We start from the raw sequence: 20,550 nt of genomic DNA on the forward strand, positions 1-20,550 counted from the left end.
GATAATTTCCGTCCAACAGAGCATTTTTAGGTGGCTAGTATTTGGCAAAGCACCGTGTTTGAGAATAAAATTGCTGACAACACTTGCAGAACTTAACCGCATAGTGTAAATATTCGAGGTTTAGAACTGAACTTTGCTGGCACTGTGGCCAGTCCACGACTCCTACAAGAACTGCAGAGTGCTCTTCGACGACCGGAATTGAGTTGGTCCAGTTTCCTATGAAAATCATGTTCATTGTCAACATGTGTTGCTGCTTCAAGGTAGTCATAGTCGCTGTTGTGCTTTCATAACAGCAACTCGATTACTTTTTGTTTATTTATCCTTCATGATGGGATATGTAGAAGTGACGGATAATGGTACTACACACGAAGTATTGCTACTCGAGTAAGTCCAGATCCATCTCATAAATATTATTATACAGTGGGATAATGAGTATGCGCAACCTGAGAAGTGGGACATACGAGGGTTATTCCGAAAGTAAGGTATGGTCGGTCACGAAACAGAAAATACAGTGAAAATCTGATGAAGCTTCGGACAGATGTGTTGGGTACTATGTGTAGTATGCTCGTCGATCGCATCATGTCACTCTTTTCAGTTCTGAGCTCGCAGCGAGAACGTAAAGATGGCTAGACATTAGCGTCTCCTGCCAGGTACGAGGGCCTGGCGAAAGATTTCGCCTGAAGCTATGCAATCTACATAACATAACTGTCGTGCAGTTCATTCTACATGACAATTCTCAGCCGCACTCTGGAGGGGCAATGAAGATGCTTCTGCAGCGTTTTCGTTGGGAAGTGTCTGGTCACTCACAATACAGCCCTTAATCGGCTACCCCTGAGGTTCATCTGTGCTCCAATGAACCGCTGGCTGTGAAGACAATATTTTGACACAGACAACGAGCTGCAGTCCAGAGAAGAAAATTGTCGAAAAACACTGGCGGCTGTCTTCTATAAAGAGGGAATTGAAAAGCTGGTTCAACACTACAACAGATATCAAAGTCTGAGCGGCGACTGTGTAGTGAAGTATCTGGAAGGTGTAGCTAACCGTTGCAAATAAAACAGTTTTGATTTTCACTGTGGTTTCCATTTAGCGATCTATCGTTCCTTACTTTCCGAATAGCCCTCGTATTTCTTTCCAATCGCCATTAAAAATGTAATACCACACTTTGGCCAGCCTATCGGTGCGTTTCTGACCTACGCTAGTATTTATATCCTACTCAGAGGTATCAATAAAAAAACTCGTTCAGTCACAACTTTTAGTGTTTCATTAAGTACATGATGCATTTCGGACCCTGTGGGTCCATCATCAGGTGAAATTTGTCTTAGTATATGCTTTATTTTTTCTCTTGATTGAAGTGAAATGCATATTCCTGTCACGAAAACGTTTGATGTTAGGTTATGAATTTCGTAAGTCTAACGCGGAAAATACATGCGAAATAGTGGAAAAGGTGCGCAGTGTAAATTTACCACATAATCCAAAAAGGTGTTTTTAACGTTTTAGCACCAGCATACATTCTTTTATCCATCGTTTACGTACATATAACTTCATTCACGAGGCACATTTGCATACACATGTTTGTAAACACTTCACAGATGTTTCTGTACCTGGTCTGATCAAAGATGAATTTCTTCGCAGTGCTAGAGATAAAATGATTGATCAGTTGACATATTCAGGAAAATTTTTTAGAATAGGTCTTTAAAATTACTGAAATAACTGTATTTTGGGTAATCTGTTTGTTCCTTTAACATAGATACTAGTTTTTTTTTTTTATTTTGTGGAGGTATATCTCCTGTTGTTCTAACAGATTTAGGATCTTACCATTGACTTCATTATGTAGTACTACCAAATTGTTTTCTAGACTGTTGATGACATGTTTCGTTTCCAACATACGCCGTGCAATGACCGATTTTTCGAAGGCAGACACTTCAAAACCCATTTTCAAGAACACGTAAATGCTTTCAGGCTCAACCACTTCGAAAAATCAGGCATAATTAAATGTTCATGAACACCTAAGCTAATTGTAATTGTAGTCTACCTCTCCCACATTAAAACACGTGGTCCCTCACTCCCGACTGTCTGGGAGAGATGGATCACCCCGACTTCTATCTGCAGGTAACAGCACTTGTGCAATGCCTGCAATGCGTTGCAATTGTCAGTCGTGGTCGGAGCAGTGTTTGTACAGTTTTGAGTGCATTATATCTGAACTAAGTGACTTGGAACGTGAGCAAATTGTTGTACATTGACTGTTTCCGTAATCAAGGGAGCTGAAGTATTTTGTGTTTCAAGAGGCACCGTATCGATGATTTATAACGCATGTAGGGAAAGTGGGAAAACGTCATACAGTCAGTTACAAAGCGGATGAATGCGTGTGTTGAATGATCATGACAGATGGTCATTGAAGAGGATTGTGACGAAAAATAAGACGAAGCCGCAAGTCACTTCAGAACGCAATGTGGTACCCTGTCAGCATTAAAATAACGCGAAGGGAGCTTCATAAGCAGGAATTGTAATTCCAAAATCAATGAGTGTCAGAAATGACCGTAACAGCAAAACGTACTATGTAGCAATGGAAGCATGTCATTTAGTCGAATGAGTGAAATATGGCGGGGTTTTGATGATGATTTGGGTAGCCATACCATGGTAATTCATGGGCCCCATGGGTAATCTGTAAGGTAGCATTACAGCAGAGGATCCTGTGTCCGTTTCGGCTGATCAAATCCATCCCACGGTACAAAGTTTGTTTCCCAATAGTGACTGCATTCCAAGACGACCCCTCTACACACAGCTCGCATAGTTCAGGAGTAGTTTCGGGAGCACGAGGGTGAAGTTTAGTATCTCCCCAAGTCAACACAGTCACCATATATTAATATTATTGAGACATTTGGTCTACTTTTGAAAGAAGGGTGCATAATCGCTACCAGTCTCCATCATTGGTACTTCAACTTGCCAATATTTTGCAGCAAGAGTGGTATAAAATTCCCTCGAAAACCTCACAGGACCTGTGTTTATTCATTCCGGTGCAACTGGAAGCTGTTTTGAATGGCAAGGGATTTTCTACTTTGTATTAGGCATGGTAATGTGTTCTGTTTTTTTGTGTTTGCATATTTTTGTGCATCCACTGTACAGTATATGGCGTACTTGACACTTATTTCTCAACAACATTACTTTTTCGAAGACTGAAGAATACGGAAGATTGTGTGGTACAATGAGGAAAAGAGGCTATCCACAACGCATAATAAACGTTTTAAAAAGTCTGTATAAATACACGACTATTATTTTAGATATAAATGGTACTCTAGCCTATAGCCGTAAACAAAAGAGTTAGACAAGGCTGCAGCATTTCACCCACACTTTTTAACAAGTATTTAGGTCACTCAGTTCGGAAATGGAGGAGATTTTTAACGGGGGAATTAAGATTAACAGAAATTCCCGCTTGAATTTTCTTTGACGGCCATACTGCTAGCGGAGAATGATGACCTACAAAGCGGAATACATTTATTATGTAAGATTTGTGAAGAGCATCATTTGACGGCTTCAGAAGTGAAGACAAAAACCATGCCTTTTAAATGAGAAAAATCTTTCAAGAAAAAAGATTGTGATTAACAACAGAATAAAAGGACATGACGAACATTTTAAATGTTTAGGATGTGACCGCACATATGAGCACGACGAGGACTTAGAGAACAAATTAGCAAAGTTTGGGAATGTATGTGGAACGCTATACAGATGTCTAAAAAACAAATTGAGGAAAAAACAAGACGAAATTTAATAAGACAATGGCAGTTCCAGTGGTAGTTTACGGAAGAGAATCGTTATTTATAAATGACTGTATGTAAAAAAGATAACACAGTGCGGCAATGTAATTTGCTGCAGAACAAAAGTTTGTGATTGTTATGTTGTTCAGTGCCCTGATGACAATGGTGGAAACCATTGTTCGCTGTCACCTGAACTTTCTTGTGGAAACACGTATCACATTCTGTTATTTTAGCAATATTATTGCCTTGTGATGAAAGTAGAGAGGGGAGGGGGGATAGTTACTTGGGGTAGGTAAAGGGAAGTTGCAGCTGCATCATTCAATCGACTGACGACCATCGACTATCTCACTATGAAATCACACAGTATCAATTCTTGATGTGTGTACATCCGCTAACGTGAAGGATAATGTTTGTGCGTGGTCGTGTGTTTCTTACACTCAGCGATGTCTAGGAAGTGTATGAATTCACCAGATATTTTATGTTATGCGTGTGGTGAGTGTTCGACAAGTCTCAAAGACATCCCACTTCACAGATCGTCAAAAAGGTGTACTAGTTGTATTTTGAATGAAAGGCAGGTTAGGGTACCACAGAACTGTTGCTCACGTTGCTCCCGCTACTTAAGAGGCTAGTTGAGGGAACCCACCCATCTATGCCGTTTGCCATGCCACAGTTGTGGAGGGAACCTAGAGACCTCATTGCATATTGCTACTTTTGTTTAACAAATGTAAAATGAATCTCACGTAAATCAAAACACATAGTTTCTTATCCAAGTTTGGAATCTGCAATTCATCCAGTTCCGCGTTCTGATTCTCTTCCAGTTCCAAAACCACCAACGGATTGGATACTGGAACATGAAACAAACGATGGTAGTGACAAACCAACAGATCATGACGATCTTGAGCACACGCCATGTGCAGCACGGTTACTGCCACAGCCATTGTGAAAGTTGAACGATCTCGTAAGATATCCAAATCTTTCAAAGAAGCAAGCAGAATTACTTGGCTTTGGTCTTCAAGAAAAGAACCTGTTACAACCAAAAATTAGTTGCACATTCCACTTCTTTGTCAATGACAGAGAATTTGGTATATTCTAATGACATAAATGGGCTGCTTACAAAATTTGGGATGGTTCACAATCCGGAAGAATGGCACCTGTTTATAGGTTCCTTAAAGAGTAGTCTCAAAGCTGTTCTCTTACAAAATGGAAACGACAAAAACCTTCGATACCAGCGGCCCATTCCGTTCAGTTTAAAGAATCCTACCAGGACATCAGCCTACTCATGAAGTGTAGTGATTATTCGAATCACAAATGGAAGATTTGTGGTGGTATCAAAGTTCTATCATTTCTTCTGGGAATGCAGACTGACTGCACAAAATACTGCTATTTCTTACGTCACTGGGATAGTGGGGAAAGGAAAGACCATTATGTAGTCAAAGAGTGGCCTTGGAGAAAAAATTTCAAGTCTGGTAAAAAAAATGTGCCACGTGAACCCCTTGTTGACAAAGACAGTGTGCTGTTACCACTACTCGATATGAAATTTGGCTTCATGAAGAAGTTCGAGAAAGCAATGGACCAAGATGACCAGGGTTTCCAATTTTTACTATATAGATTTCTGGCAATCAATACTGCAAAACTTAAAGAAGGAATTTTCATTGGGCCTATATCCGTGACTTGATGAAAGATATTACCTTTGAATAGTTGCTGACAGGTACTGAGAAGTCATCTTGGCTTGTTTTAAAAGATAAATGCTGCAACATGTCTCTGCAATTACATTTCCTTCGTTCCCATTTGGATTTCTTCCCACCTAATCTTCAAGAAGTGAGTGACGAACATGATGAGCGATTTCAGCAAGATATCGCCTCCATGAAAAGACGATATAAGGGAGGAAGATCACAACTCTTTCTGCGGATTACTGCTGGATACTCCTACAAGAAGTTTCTCCATCCAGCCACAAACGGAAATTTCCAGGAAAAGTTTCTAACTTGTAAGTACATTTCAAGTTTTATTCAGCTTTTCTTACTAGTTTCATTTTATTTTATATTTTTGTAAGACCTCACATCTGGGACTCCTTACATGGCTTACACTGTGCAATAATTGTATCTACATATGTAATTATTTAATATTTGACAATGACAAATTGTATCAAAATGACGCGCTTTTAGTAGATTATCATTGTGCCATAGCATTCAGACGGTATACTTCCGTAGCACACGAGTTATAACACTGAAAACATCAACTGCAGAATGCCTTTACCTACTGGTATTGTAAGACGTTGTGGTCTCCTGACCTTCATTGCTTACATATTCCGGCCTCACAATCATATTCCGCACATCAAGACGCTTCATTCGAACCCAAACTCGATAAGATAAAGTCAATGTTGTATGAATTCATGTAAACGATATGCAATTAACAAGTAAGCGCACCGTGGTTGAAATACTCGAGGCTGGTGTACACACATACATTCCAGACACGACGGTCACAGAAGCTTTTAGTTCAGGAGAGAAACCGCACAACGAGACGCCGGTACCTTCAGAGGACGACCCAGCTTATGTCGGCCAGTGACCGCCCGTGTAGCAGACAGCGTGGGCCCGAGGGAAAGGGTGGAACAACCCCGTGTTCGGCTTAAAAGCAAATTCCGCTACATTGTGTGGGAGTGGCCAGCCTACGCATTCTTTACACATAGCACGCAGTTTCAGAGATTTTCACAAGGAGACAGCAAATGCCAAATGCCAATGCTACAGGTTTCCGGATTGGTGCCTTAAACGAAACGTCATTCTCCCATTTTAGAAGAGCAATGCTGATTGGCAGACGATATTTCTGACGCCTTGAGCTGAAGGAATAATGGAAGAGACCGAAAGATATACCCCTTCACGTCTGGCGTGGAGAGGCGCCATTCCGTTGTCGCTCTTGGAGCGAGGAACAAGTCTCTCCTCAGTACTTCATTGGGATAGCGCCTCTGTCGAGAGCGAATCGAAGTGCTACTCTATATTGAGTCCTTGCGATTAAGCGTTGTTCACTGTGTTGGCCGACACACTTATTGTGTGGTGTGAAAGGACAGAGTTATAGTTAAACGCCTGTGAGCGAATTTTGAGTGGCATCACGGCGGACTGGTTATCTGACCAGTGTACCACGCCAATAGTTAGACTAGGGGCGAATAGGAATCCTTGACTTCATCAAGGCACAGGGAGAGTTTGATTGGCGAAGGTCAATCTAGATAGAACGAGAGTTATCTTATTTGTCAGCAGCGAGCGGCGCAGACAGCAGTCATCGCAGCGTACGGTATTGTGCGCTACAGCTATTGCGAGCCCCTATTTCCTCCACAACAGTACACTTCACTGCATTTCACATGCGACAGCCTCGACCGTACCTAGCAACATTCTAAAGGATAATTATTCAAGTTGAGTAGGCGCGCCTCTCAGCCATTCTGCCAAGTCAACAACCATCTTAAACTTTGTATAGAAATTTCATTAGCGAATCCTATCCTTGAGAGGTAGCTTCACATTCCGAAAAGAACCAGGATATAACTCGTTCAATTCATAACTAAAAGCGCCATTGTGATTTCTCAGAATTTTTGCAAAATAAATAATAACTTTCGTTTGTTTCATGTTTTTCTTACACTAACTAGCACTACTCCAGTACCCATGTATCCCACTAGTTACGTAAGAAATTTTGTGAATTTTTGTGTCATTTCCTTACAGCGGACGACTCCAGAAGATATTTATTGCTGAAAGTTTTTCAGGCATTTCTCTTTAGAACGTTAGGAGCGTCTGTCTGACTTCTGTAGTAGTGTGAGGGTGGAAATTGCATCTTGCAGGAGCCACAGTGTAAAGGGTACATCTCAGAGTAATCCGTTGCGCCGAATAACAGAATAACAGATCAACCCCACACCTCAGATTTTGCACTACAAACATATCCCTTTGTTACATGATCTGTATATTAATCAACTAGATCTTCCTCCTGTATTATTACTGAGTCGTTTCTTGAAAGTGGTTTATGTGGAGCATATTTTCCAGAACAACTGGTACGTGATGGATGATTTCTGATTTCATTTTCGCAATCAGCGTATGTGATTTAGTAAAGAACACATACTTTCATCTTGCGACGAGATACAAAATTCAAATTTGTTGCAAAGTGAAATCGGAAGCTGCATTACTGATGTCTTTAGTCCAGTTGTTTGCAATATGTTTCAAAAATAGAACAATATACTGAAAATTTGTGGATAAAGCGTGGCGGAGGTGTAAGAGGATGAGTTGGTTGCGATTTGTGACGTGACGTCATGGATCGAGCAGGTTACTGGCGCGTCGATGTTCCAACGACTTGTGTAAGAATCCCATAAATGGTGAATATGTGACGTGTAATTTATCTTCCCTCACTTGTAATTAATCCATTCTGCTTGCAAATGAAACGAATACTTATTAGGTAAATGGGTAAGACTCAAAAGTGTAAAACCGGAGAGAAAATTGTTATTTTCGTCATTTATTAATAGCAGGAAATATTACAGTTTATTTCGTTACACTAGATCACTATATTTTATTTCATTTATTGTAATCCATTGAGCTTCAACGTTAGCAAAATTAGTGAAATCAAGGTTTTAAAAACATTTATTTGTCAATTATGATACAGATAAAAAAGCATGAATTAATTACAGTGATACGTTATAAAGCAAAAATACGATTATATTAAGCCTGTAAATTACAATAATTACTACTATATTAAGTCATTTTCTTGTGCTAGTTTAAAATCAACTACAAGAATACTGCACTCACATGAAGATAAATTTGTACCATCTTCTCTTTCCTAAGGCATTTTAATGCGGAGTAACATATGCATGTGTTGGAAGGAAGACGAAATTACAAGTTCTATTGCGATCTTCGTATCCAGTACATTATACAACGCCATCAGGTACTCGAATATATTTTATTCGTTATTATTGGCAAATTTTGGCGACACAGTCATTATCGAGTGTCCTAGTAAATATAAAAATGGACATATATGAGAACATGAAAAAGGAGAAATAAGCACATAAAAAGCGATAACCAACCAAAAAGTTCACAGTACTTTACCTGGCTGTACCTAACTTTACATAGTGTGATCCTGCGGGTACAGGATGCCTCAGGCTCGTTTGAGCAACACTCCACGGAAATGTAGGTACTTGTATGCAACCCACTCTTCGCTCCTGGCATATCTTACTTTATATTAATTCCACAGATGACGACAACACGGGATGTTCTATAACTCTGTTTCCCAGAAGCTTCATTCAGTGGAAGAGGAGTCAAAATAATCGAACACTGGTCTCGGGTTATCCGCAGGTACTCCACCGTTTCTGAGAAAACGGTGGTCGAAGTTTCCGACGTAGTTTAAACGTCGTTTAGCGCGGGATAATATCAGTCGAAATGGTGGCGCAGTGGCTAGCATCCCGGCCTGTCACTTTTGCAGCCTGTATTCGAAACGCGATTATTGATTTTATTTATTTTAATTTATTATGTTTTCATTTATCGATCCAAGTCCGTGGAAGGTTATTTCACGAATGTTTCTCATCAAGTCAGGGGATACAAGGGAGCTGTATTAATTGTAAAGCTACAACTGTGTTCCACAAAAAGTGCTATACATTTCTTACGTGTTATTTGCGTACATGGTATTTTCAGAGGTTACGATCTTTTTAAATTCTCATATTCCTGTATTTCATTCTTTCACCAATTTTTATGTTAATTCTCATATTTTATTGTTATGTTTCTTCGTCAGGAAATTTTGGTGCATTCCCTAGGGTGAGAGACACCCATGGTGGAAAAATTCGAAACAGCGAGATTCGGGTCACGCGAGCATCGCGAGAAGCCACGTTAGCCACAGTGACGTTTCTTCGTATAAATCTCACTCGACAAATAAATGTCTTCATCACTGCTAAAGACTCCACGCGTTGGCAATAATTACGTGGCAAACCACGCATGACCGATCACTTTATCCAAAACTGATTCTTGCAATTGATTATGAATTAAGACACACTACAGGAATTTCGACCAAAAATTTTTCTCCTTTATTTACGTATTTTTTAAATTCATTCGCCAGACATACAATTAGGAAACGAATAAGGACAACGTTAGGTCAATATACATCGAAACATTCGTGTAGTAAAATATAAATAATAATCGGGTTTCGAACGCTGGGCGCGAAACTGTGAAACCGCGACGCTAACCACAGTGCTACCGTTTCAGTTGATCTGTTTACTCTCTAAAAGCCACATAAAATACCTTGGAAACTTTGTCCGTCGTTTTTTTTTTCAGAAATGGTCGAGTAACTACGGATAAGCTGAGACTCAGGTTCGCTTATTTTTACTCCACTTCTAGTTAGCGAAGTTTCTGGGAAATTGAGTTATGGCACTTGTCGCTTTCCCCAACTGAGCACATTTGGACCACAGTCAGTGAGATAAGGGCCATGGACTCAGCTGAAAACAATCTTCGAGAGTTGCGGGCTGCGATTGAGTAGTTATGCATCAGCTGGGATTTACGGCGTGTGTTGCCAAACCATAGCGGCACACTGTACGCTACAAGTGAGGTGGTTCCAATTCAAAGACATGCTCACAAGTAAATGAGAGAATGAAATTTCTTAAGTAACTCATCTTTTGTTAAGTAACTCTCTGTTTAAACTTTATTCACTTAGACACAAGAATTTGGCCGACAGTTTGATTAAATTAACTGTAGTTTTTTCTGGATACTATTTGAGAGAATGGATCAGCAACAAACATGCAGATCCTGCTCATTTATTTATGTTTCACGTTCTACAGCCATAGCTAATTGGTTATGTAATGACTTAGTACATAGTTTACTAAATGCTGATTAAAAATGTATAAACAGAAGAAGTAAGGAAAAATAAAAAACGAAAAAAATGAGAAAGGAGAGAAATAAATAATGCTTTATACAAAAAAGTTATCAATTACTGCGAAGATATCATATATAGAATAGGAGTGTGCCACAAGGAAACCTTCGACTCGGAATTAATTACATGGAGTTTATCACGAAATTTTTTTCACTACCACAGGAAGCCTATTGATAATGAAACCTGCTGAGTAGTCCACAGCTTTCCTCACAGTGCTTAAGGAAGTGTTAACCAAGTGGAAATCGTTTTTCTGACTATTGTTCACTGAATGATTGCTGCAGTTTCTTTTGAAGGAGTCAATATAATCAGCAATGAATCACATAATGGAATACATGTACATGGATGGCAGAGTTGGAATCCCAAGACACCTGCATGAAGTCCGCGCACTGACGACGCATATGTATGACCGCCAATATCAGGTCTAAGAATATTCTTGGTGAGTGCATAGAGGTGCTCCAGAATATAACACCATACTAGATAACAGACTAAAAGTAAGCAGAGGAAACAAACCTTCAAGTCTCAATTCGAAGACAATGCAGGTTATTCTTAAAGCGAAGACTGCAGCATGCAGTTTCAACACAAGGTACAGGACATGTTACTTCCAAGAAAACTTTATATCTACTCTCAATACTGAGAATATAAAATAGTCGCCTTCAATGACTGTTTTGCCACCTCAGGACAATAAAAGTTCGCTTTTACAGAAGTTCCGTATAAGGAACTGTATGCATTGCATTTTGTTGCATTTAACTGTTAATCTATTCTCTGAAAGCTATGTGCTGAAATCACCGATTGCCATATTACCTACATCATTTATATTATGTTCCACATCTTTGAGAACGACACTTGTGTCATCAGCAAAGAGAAAAATTTGGGGTTCTAACATTCTGCGTGGTGTCTGTTTGTTCTAAGTCGTGTCTCCCTACCACTTTCGCGCAACGACGCTCTGAGCGTGTTTTTTAGGGAATTGACTAGTTTGAACCTGGGACCTGTTGCTGGTAAGGAGACGCCAGACCACACATGACATGAAGAGTTCAGAAGAGTTGAGTGAGACTAGCGATGATATAACCAAATACTTAATGATTTCAGCGTCAGATCCACTGCACTCCCTGTAAAAGAATCTTAATACTAACTAAATTTAGTGGAGGGTGTTCAAGGCTTTCCTATTTTTAGTTAGCCGGTAAAATGTCGAAAAACAGGTAAGTTTACCATTGGAAATTTTATTATACTCACAAAACATTGTTTATAAATTGCACTATTGATAAAAGAAAATATTTTAATACAGGATCATAAAAACCAACTGTGTTCAACAAAAATGTGAACGAATATTCCCTGAGTGGGTTCCCAAATTCTACAATGGATTGAAGGATGACCTATGCCGTATCACATCTATAATCAAGGTATAAATTAAGTTTCACAAAAGAGAAAACTATCAAAATGGTCTACAGTGACCCTCAATTATCTTTAATTACTTATCTAACTTGTCGTAAATTACAGTGGGTGATGTGGCTTCTCAATAATTATATAACAGAAAAATCATCACGTTTCAGATTTTAACTTACATAGCAAATGTGAATACCATGAGCTTCAGTTGACGATTGACACTAGTATTACGTAAAAAGGGGATGTAACAGATGAGACTTCTGCAGTTCTGAGTGAAGCCTTATGCGCTCAAAAATGCGGCATCGCGTTCGTTCAGTACCTTGTCGGTGTTCGTCAAGGGGCGGCGGGCGTCACAGCTCCACACACCTCGCCATCGCGGAGGCATCTCTCTCCTAACTTCTCCTTACTACAATTTACCGAAGTTGGTTTTAAAAAAAAACTATCTGGCTGTGTTTTCATCTGACCAATCAGGGTGTCAATGTTAGCCTTAAGCTCTGCCTACAAAAATTCTGTCTATCCAATGAAAAACGTTATACTTTTCGTGGTGGGGCAATGTTTTTAATGTTTGCAACGTAACAGAGACGCGAAAAAGTCTCACGCTAAAACTTGCAGCTTGTGTGGCCCTTTTAGTGTTATCATAAGATCTATACTGTTCTTCTGGAGGGCTCTATCTTTTAACATGGGCTGGGGGGTGGTCCTGGTGGTTGGCTGGCGACGTGGGTGTCCGTTCCTTATCGTGGGGCCTTCTAGCTTAACACGGTTCTGCTCTCGGCTTCTGTTCTCGTTTCTTCCCTCGGTACTGCGTCTGTTTCACGGTGGGAGGGTATGACATGCATTTAGGCGTTCTTATGTTAGTCTGTGGTATTCCATTTGCTCACTCGTTGATCGTATTACTTTGGTTAATTTAATGTCAGGATTTATTCGGAACTATGTGACATACTGCCGGATTTGCTTATGATGTCAGGGTTTTCATGGAAGGTGTTGGTTTTGTCTTACACCTTACATATCACCACCCTTCGAACTTCATTTTTGCACTGAAGTTAGGCAATGATTGAATCGTTGTCTAAGTCAGTCAAAAAATATTCCTTTATCTAAATTTTGTTGCCTACTGCTCAGCCACGTTACCCTGCTTCTACACTAGATTGTATTACTAATTTATATATTTATATTCTTCCACATTATTCTCAAAAATATGTTTATATTGACAAGAGAAGAATATTTTTATGCTATTATAATTATTATTTTTTAATTATTTTCTTTCTTTATTTAAGTGTGAAGTTTGTTTTTTTTAAGAAGTTTGTTATCGAAAGTGAGGAGTCTTTCACATCGTTTTTCTCAGAAATAGTATTTTTTAACAAAGAAATATACATACACAAGTATTGAGATATTATCCTAACAAATGGTACCAATATTAAAAAAAAGGGAAAACATCCAACAAGATAATTTTTTATTGTTTGTTTTTATAAGGAGACAATAAGTAAAATATAGTTATTCATTTATTTTTATGAGGAGAAAATAAGTGGCATATAGTTTTAGTGTTTATTATGCCTTGCTTTTGTTCTTTATATACTGTCCATTTCAGAACTAATAACTTATTTGTATCGATAGTCTATTTTTTACTTAAGTCCATAGTCAGTGACTGTTATTTTGTAGTTTATAGCTGTCTGGTGTGCTTAACTTATTTAGTTTTCCACATGTTTCTTTTGCACAATTCCTACATCACATAATTTGATTTCACACATTCACACAATCCTATGAATGTTTAAGCATGAGGTGGGCGAATGTTTTTGCACGAAGGTGATGGACTTGAGCGAGATGGATGTGGGCAAGTATTTGATGTACAGCTTCGTTCGTCATTCCTTGTTGGCTTTGCAAGTGTGTGTTACTGTTGTGGAGGTCCCATAATGGGACGGAGCTGTGAGTGTAGAATCTCGTGGTTTACTGGCTTTGTATGCGTGAAAGTCACCGTTATGTGTCACTGAAAGCAGTCGTGTTTCATTGTAATACTTCGCAGATGACTAGTTTACAATAGGATAGGGATTTGGGAAGGCATGTCGTCTATTCTTCACCCATCTTCTTTCTTGGTCTCAATCTGGCGTATCTTCAACTTCTGTTCTTCCTGCTTTTTCTCTGCTTCTTACTTGATTCTTGGTTCTTCTCTGGGCAGGATATGGAAATATTTATTGTTAACTAGTCACTTTGAAGTTCTCCTCTTAGTAACAGTTTGATAAATTGTTTGGATGTGTCATTTTTACTTTGTGGAAGTTTTCTTCAGTTTCATGCATCAGCGTGCTGTTTAATAGCAGTAGTGTGACTTTTACACATTTTTTTTTTTTTTTTGCCAGTGGTGGCTTGCCCAAGCGGTCTTCTTGTTGGGCCATTTTTTGCTCGTGCCGCTGAGTGGGGGCGTCCCGGGGTTTATGAGCGGTGAAAGTCCAGTGTTTACTTGTCTGTCCCTGCACCGGTCGCTGTCCTTTCCCTTCTCTTGATGCTTCTGCCTTGTAGGAATCGTGTATTGCTAATTATGTCCTTTTCTTTCTTGATACTTCTCATGTTGCAACTTGTGGGTCATTGCATCTGGTCCTTGCTGGAGTTTTTACAATGGTTCTTACAAAAAGTTTTACTTATATTCATCTAACATATGTCTAGTACCTACATTGTTTTATGCCTTTTTAAAAAGCTTTACAAATTTTGGCGCCATTTCCATGTTACAATTGTAAGATATTTTGAGTCTTAACTTCTACAAGAAACCTCAAATTCGTTTTTTATTTTTGTGTAGTGTCGTGGTGTATAGCATTTTAGTATTTCATGCTGTTAGACTATCTACGCTTTATCCCTTCACCTTAATCTATGCTACTATTGGTGTTATTTTTGGTTTTGTTTTTATTGAAACTACTTTCTTTTTTCCACCTTCCTCTCTCTTCATTCTTCTTTCTCCTGACGATCTTATTTGCAACATAAACTTGAAATATTGTGCTAATTATTTACCAGTAATAAAATTAATCTTCAAACTTTTTGATATGGCTCACATGGTGAAGTCCTAAGGTTTTGCCTGTTTTTGGGATCATTAGTTCCATAGCATTATCATGAGCAATTCGGCTAATTATGACAGGTCCTTTGTATGCAGTGTAAAACTTGTGTATTTTGTGTTTCTGTTTGCTGGAGAGATGGTGTGTTTTTACAAATACTTTCTGGCCTACTGAGAATGTTCTTTTAATTGCTGTTCTCCTTTTTCTTTTCTTTTAATGGCTGCCTTTCTGATGTTGGAGAGTGCTGTTGCTGTGACTTGTTTGTGCTGTCTACGTGGTTCAATAGGAAATCTAACATTTTCTCTGGTTATGTTTGGGGGTTCAATATTTTTAAGTACAGTAACTGGAGGTAGTAGTGTAGTGCTATGTGGTATTTCATGTATTACTTCTTGAAAATCTTTAAGGAATATACCCAAGTGTTGTGTCTGTTGCCTGCATATAATCGGCATAAAGTGCCTATGTCCTTCATAGCTCGTTCTGCTGGATTTACGCTAGGTTTGTACTTAGATATGTAGATGGGTTTTATTTTGTGTTGTTTTAACATGTTCTGCCATTGCACTGGTTTGTATTGTGGGCCATTATCCGAAAATATTCGTTCCACTCGACCTACTTGTCTGAGAAAATCTTGTCTAAATGCTTTACTTATAGTAAGACCTGTTGCCCGTTTTAATGGTGTCAAGGTAACATATTTAGAAGCAAGTTCCAAAACGACAAATATGAAAATATATCCATTTTTTGTGCGTGGGAGGGCCCCCATCAAATCTGTTGCAGCTATTTGTTTTAATCTTTTAGGGATTATTGGAAACATAGGTGGTTTGGTTTGGAAAGTGACGTGTTTAGCCCTCATACATTTTTTGCATTTGACTAATACTGTTCTAATTTGTCTTTCCATACTAGGAAAATGGCTTGTTTGTTTTATTTTTAAAAAGCATTTCTTTGGTCCAAAGTGGCCATTACTTAAATGTGTATTCCATATGTACTTATTAATTAGTTCATCTGGGATATAAATTAACCAGTCATTCGTTGCAACATTTCGTCTAAAAAATAAAACATTGTTTTTTACGAGATAGTGCTGTTGAATGTCTGGAAAATCCTTACTTCTCCACTTGTGTTTGATTCCTAGTATTTCGGGATCCTTGTCCTGTTCTTTGCCTATGTTTTTCAATGCTGTCATAATGTAGTTTTCGAAAGGTACTTGTTTCATATAGTACATTGTAAACTGGTCTTCTGCTGCTTCCAAACCTATGTTATTGGATGCACCCTGTGGACATCGTGATAAAGCATCTGCTAATACATTCGCTGGTCCTGGTGTGTGTGTAATAGTGAAGTCAAATTCTTGTAGTATTAACATCCATCTCGCTAACCTCACTTGAGTTAGTCTGGCGGATAACAGAAATTCTAATGCTTTGTGGTCAGTGTATACTTTTGTTTTTCTTCCGAATAGGAAGTATCGAAAACGTTGGAAGCCCCATACAATGGCCAATGCTTCCAGCTCCGTGACTGAATAGTTTTTCTCGCTTTTTGTGAGTACACGACTGGCAAATGCAATTGTTCTATATGATCTTAGCCCTGCCTGTTCGTATTCTTGGAATAAAACAATTCCTAAACCTGTTTTCGCGCTATCAGTGGCCATACAAAAATTTTGTGTTAGATCAGGATGTGCTAAAATCGGTGCTGTTGTTAGTGCGTTTTTCACTTTTAAAAATTATTCATTGGCTTGTTGATTCCATACCCATGGCGCGTTTTTTCCAGTCAATGTACATAGGCGTGGTGTTGCGAGAGAGTCGATCCAAATAAATTTTTTATAGAATCCGGTGAGACCTAGAAATCCTCTGAGAGTTTTCTTATTATATGGATTACAGAATTCTTTGATTGCCATTAGTTTTTCTGGGTCGGGCATTACCCCTTTCTCTGAAATTATGTGTTCTAGAAATTTGACCTCTCGCCTTCCAAATTTGGATTTTGTTATATTTACTGTGACCCCATGCTCTTTCATGATCTGTAAAAACTGATTTAATGTGTCGTTGTGATGTTCCCAAGAGGGTTCTGCTATAATCACGTCATCAACATAACAAGTAATTTTTTGTAAAATTTCAGGACTGACTACAGTATTAAATCCCCTAATAAACGCTGATGATGATATGTTTAAACCAAATGGCAATCGTTTAAACTGGTAACATCTACCGAATACGATAAATGCTGTAAATTTTCTACATTCTGGGGCCAATTCTATTTGCCAGAAACTACTCCATAAATCAATTTATGAGAATATCTTAGCACCGTGGAAGTTTTGTATCAATTCCTCTAATTTTTCTGGGCGATCTGTCTCAGTGATTATGATTGTGTTGATCTGTCTGGAATCAAGCACTAACCTGATGCTCCCATCTCGTTTTTGTACAATATGGAGCGGGCTGTTATATGTGGAGGTGGCTGGTTCAATAATATCATCATCTAACATTTTAGACATCTCCTGGAATACTTTATTCCTATAGCTTAATCGGATTGTATAGGGTGGCACTCTAAATGGTTTGTGCTGTTTTACTTCAAACTTGTACTGAAAGTGTTTAATACTGCCAGTCTTAGGTAAAAATACCTCTGCTTTATTTCGTAAAATACCCTCCAATTCTCTTTTACTGTGTTCCGAAATACCTTGAACTTCTTGCAATTTTTCGTCGATTTCTTTATGGACTTCTAACATGAGTTGAGGCGATACCCCCTTTTGTGCATACCATTCTAATTCTTCATCCTCTTTATCTCGCGTCATTCTTAATTGTTTGTTTATAACTGGTATTTCTTCTAATTTTAGCTTTTGCTCAAAGAGAAGTGTGACATTCCCGAATGTTACGCTACCTTTCCCCATATCTATTATCGCTCGTCTCTCATTTAAAAAATCTGCACATATAATCAAATCTACAGTTAGTTTAGGTATAATCACGAAGTTGGCTTCGATCTTTTGACCTTGACACGAAAGACTGAACCTTGTTTGTCTCGTAACTTCCGCAGCATTGTGTCTAATCTTACGTGTTTTCGGAACTGGCAATTCCTCATTGGCATTACACTGCATGAATAAATTTTCTGAGGACGCAGTCAGTTAACTTCCGCTATCAATTACAATATTGACTGGGATATGCATTACCATGGCCTTCACAATTGGCTGAATTTGAAAGGGTTGGTTCTGTTCTTCTTCTTCTTGCATCAACGAATCCTCCACTGAATCATACATGAGTCTTTTTAGGAATTTCCCTTGTGAATTCGAACTTTCTGTAGGATAAGCTTCGACTGCTACTTCTCTCTTTTTTATTTCCTCTTCTCTATTTCTTTTTTCATTTACGCTTTCTTCAACATCCTCTACTTTTTCCTCATCCTCGTCCATCTTCTCCTTCTTCGTCGCTACTTCCACATAATCGCATCTAAATGCTCTAATTATCGCTTCATAACTTCCTTCATTATACACGTTGGGTTGTGTGCCCACTAGTAACTTATTTTCAACTTCTGTCGACTGCGCATTATCCTCATTGAATTCGCTTTCCCTGGTTTCCATCTCAAATAGCTCTGCAATACTCATTACTTCGTCCTTTCCTCCTACATTCGTTGTGCATGCCTCTGGTAATTCATCTTCCTCGTCAGTATTCTCCCAATTAATTTCGTCCCAACACGATATTGTTATTTTCCTGTCTTCGTTTTCATCTGGCCCCTGCGGATTTGTTTCTTCCTTCTTCTCTTCTCGTGATATGGTATTTATTTCTCTGTTCAAGGTGCTGCAATTGTCCTGGGTCGGTGCGTCATTCTCTTTGGCATGGGCGCTTAGCTGTCAATTCCAACGTTTATCGGGGTTTGGTGGTCTTACCTCCACCTCTTCTATCTGTATTCTCTTTTCTTGTTCAGCTTGTTGATATTGGTTTCTTTGTTGATAATTTGTCGGTCTATTGGTTCTCCAATACCCGTTCCGGTTGTCGTTATTCCCTCTGTAATAGTTGTTGCCGTTCCTGGGTGAATTATAGTTATTGCCATATTCTCTTCTAAATCCATAACCGGTTCTTTGTTGAAATCTATTGTAGTTTCTTGGTGCGAAGTTATCACGTGGTTCGTAATTATTGTTTCTTCGTACTGTGTCTTGTGGATTCCACTGCTTTTTGCTTTCGTTTTCACGTGCGCTTCGTCTTTTTCTTGCGTCATCTTCCGAAAATATGAACTCTAGTTCCCTTAGAATACCTTTAAATGCTTCGACGTCATTGCCTCCGCGACCTACTAATGATTGCTGGTATTTCAATGGTAACTTCATCGCGCATAATTTAATCAACTCTCCGTCACTGTATGGTACATCTAAGCATTGATTTTTCTTTGCCATTAATTCCAAAAATTTCACGGGACTCTTCTCTCCTGAATTTTCAAAATATGGGTTCTGTAATAATTCGTACTTCACTCTGTTCTGTGCTTCGCTGGACCAATATCGTGAGAGAAACTTCTCTCTGAAATCTTCGTACGATCGGCATGTCGCTGCAACATTCTGCATGGTTTCTGCGACTGTTCCTGACATGTGTGCACATCAGTGTGCGATTTGCAGGGGGGGATGGGGGGGATTTCCCCCCCCCTCCCCTCTGCATCAGACCATCCCCTCCTCTGGTTTTAGTTTATGCATCCCAACCTGGGATGTTTATTTCCCACGCACTGAGTAAAACTTTACATATAATTTAAATTTGCGGAGCCGAACACTGAAAGTTTTTAATACAGTCTTACTATTAATATGTTTGGTTATTAATTTCGAAGAAGTGTTATGTAGTAGGTAAGCATTTCAAAATATTTAGAACTAAATGACAAGACGACGCACGCCACATTTCCGTAGCATGCCACAATGTTGCAAGACGTCTCTCCAGCGTAAACGAGGCTTTAGAGCCAGGTCTGTATTGTATGGTGGATGTGATGTGTTGCGTACGAAACTGAAACCTGCAATCAGATCCAAACGTCGTGGAAAACTGCGAAGAGGTGTCATCCTGCAGCAAGATAACGCTCGCCCACATTCTGCCAAACGGACAGCCGACGCAATAAAGGAGTCGAGATTCGAAGTGCTGGAACATCCACCATACATTCCAGACCTGGCTCCAAGCGATTTTCACATGTTTGGACCCTTAACGGAAGCACTACAGGGAAGAAGATTTGAAAGTGATGAAGACGTCATTGCTGCGGTGAAAAATTGGTTACAGATGCAACCGATAAACGTATTTTCTAATGAAATTAAAAAAAAAAGAAACTCGTAAATCGTCGGTAAAACTGCATTGAAGTCGAGGGATGTTACGCAGAAAAATAACGCATGTTTCAGTTTTCTATCATCAGAATAAGTACAACTTTTCACAAATGTACCTTTACTTTTTGAATTCCCCTCGTATACCTGTATGTAGATGATTTTGTAAATAAGCTTTACCTATAATGTACTTTTAAAGATATAACAAGGGACGGCTTTTCTGATAGTGCATACGCATGAATAGTGAGTTTCGGCATTAACATCTATTTATAAATAACTG

Source organism: Schistocerca cancellata, chromosome 3, assembly GCF_023864275.1.
Source record: "Schistocerca cancellata isolate TAMUIC-IGC-003103 chromosome 3, iqSchCanc2.1, whole genome shotgun sequence".
Lineage (NCBI taxonomy): Eukaryota > Metazoa > Arthropoda > Insecta > Orthoptera > Acrididae > Schistocerca > Schistocerca cancellata.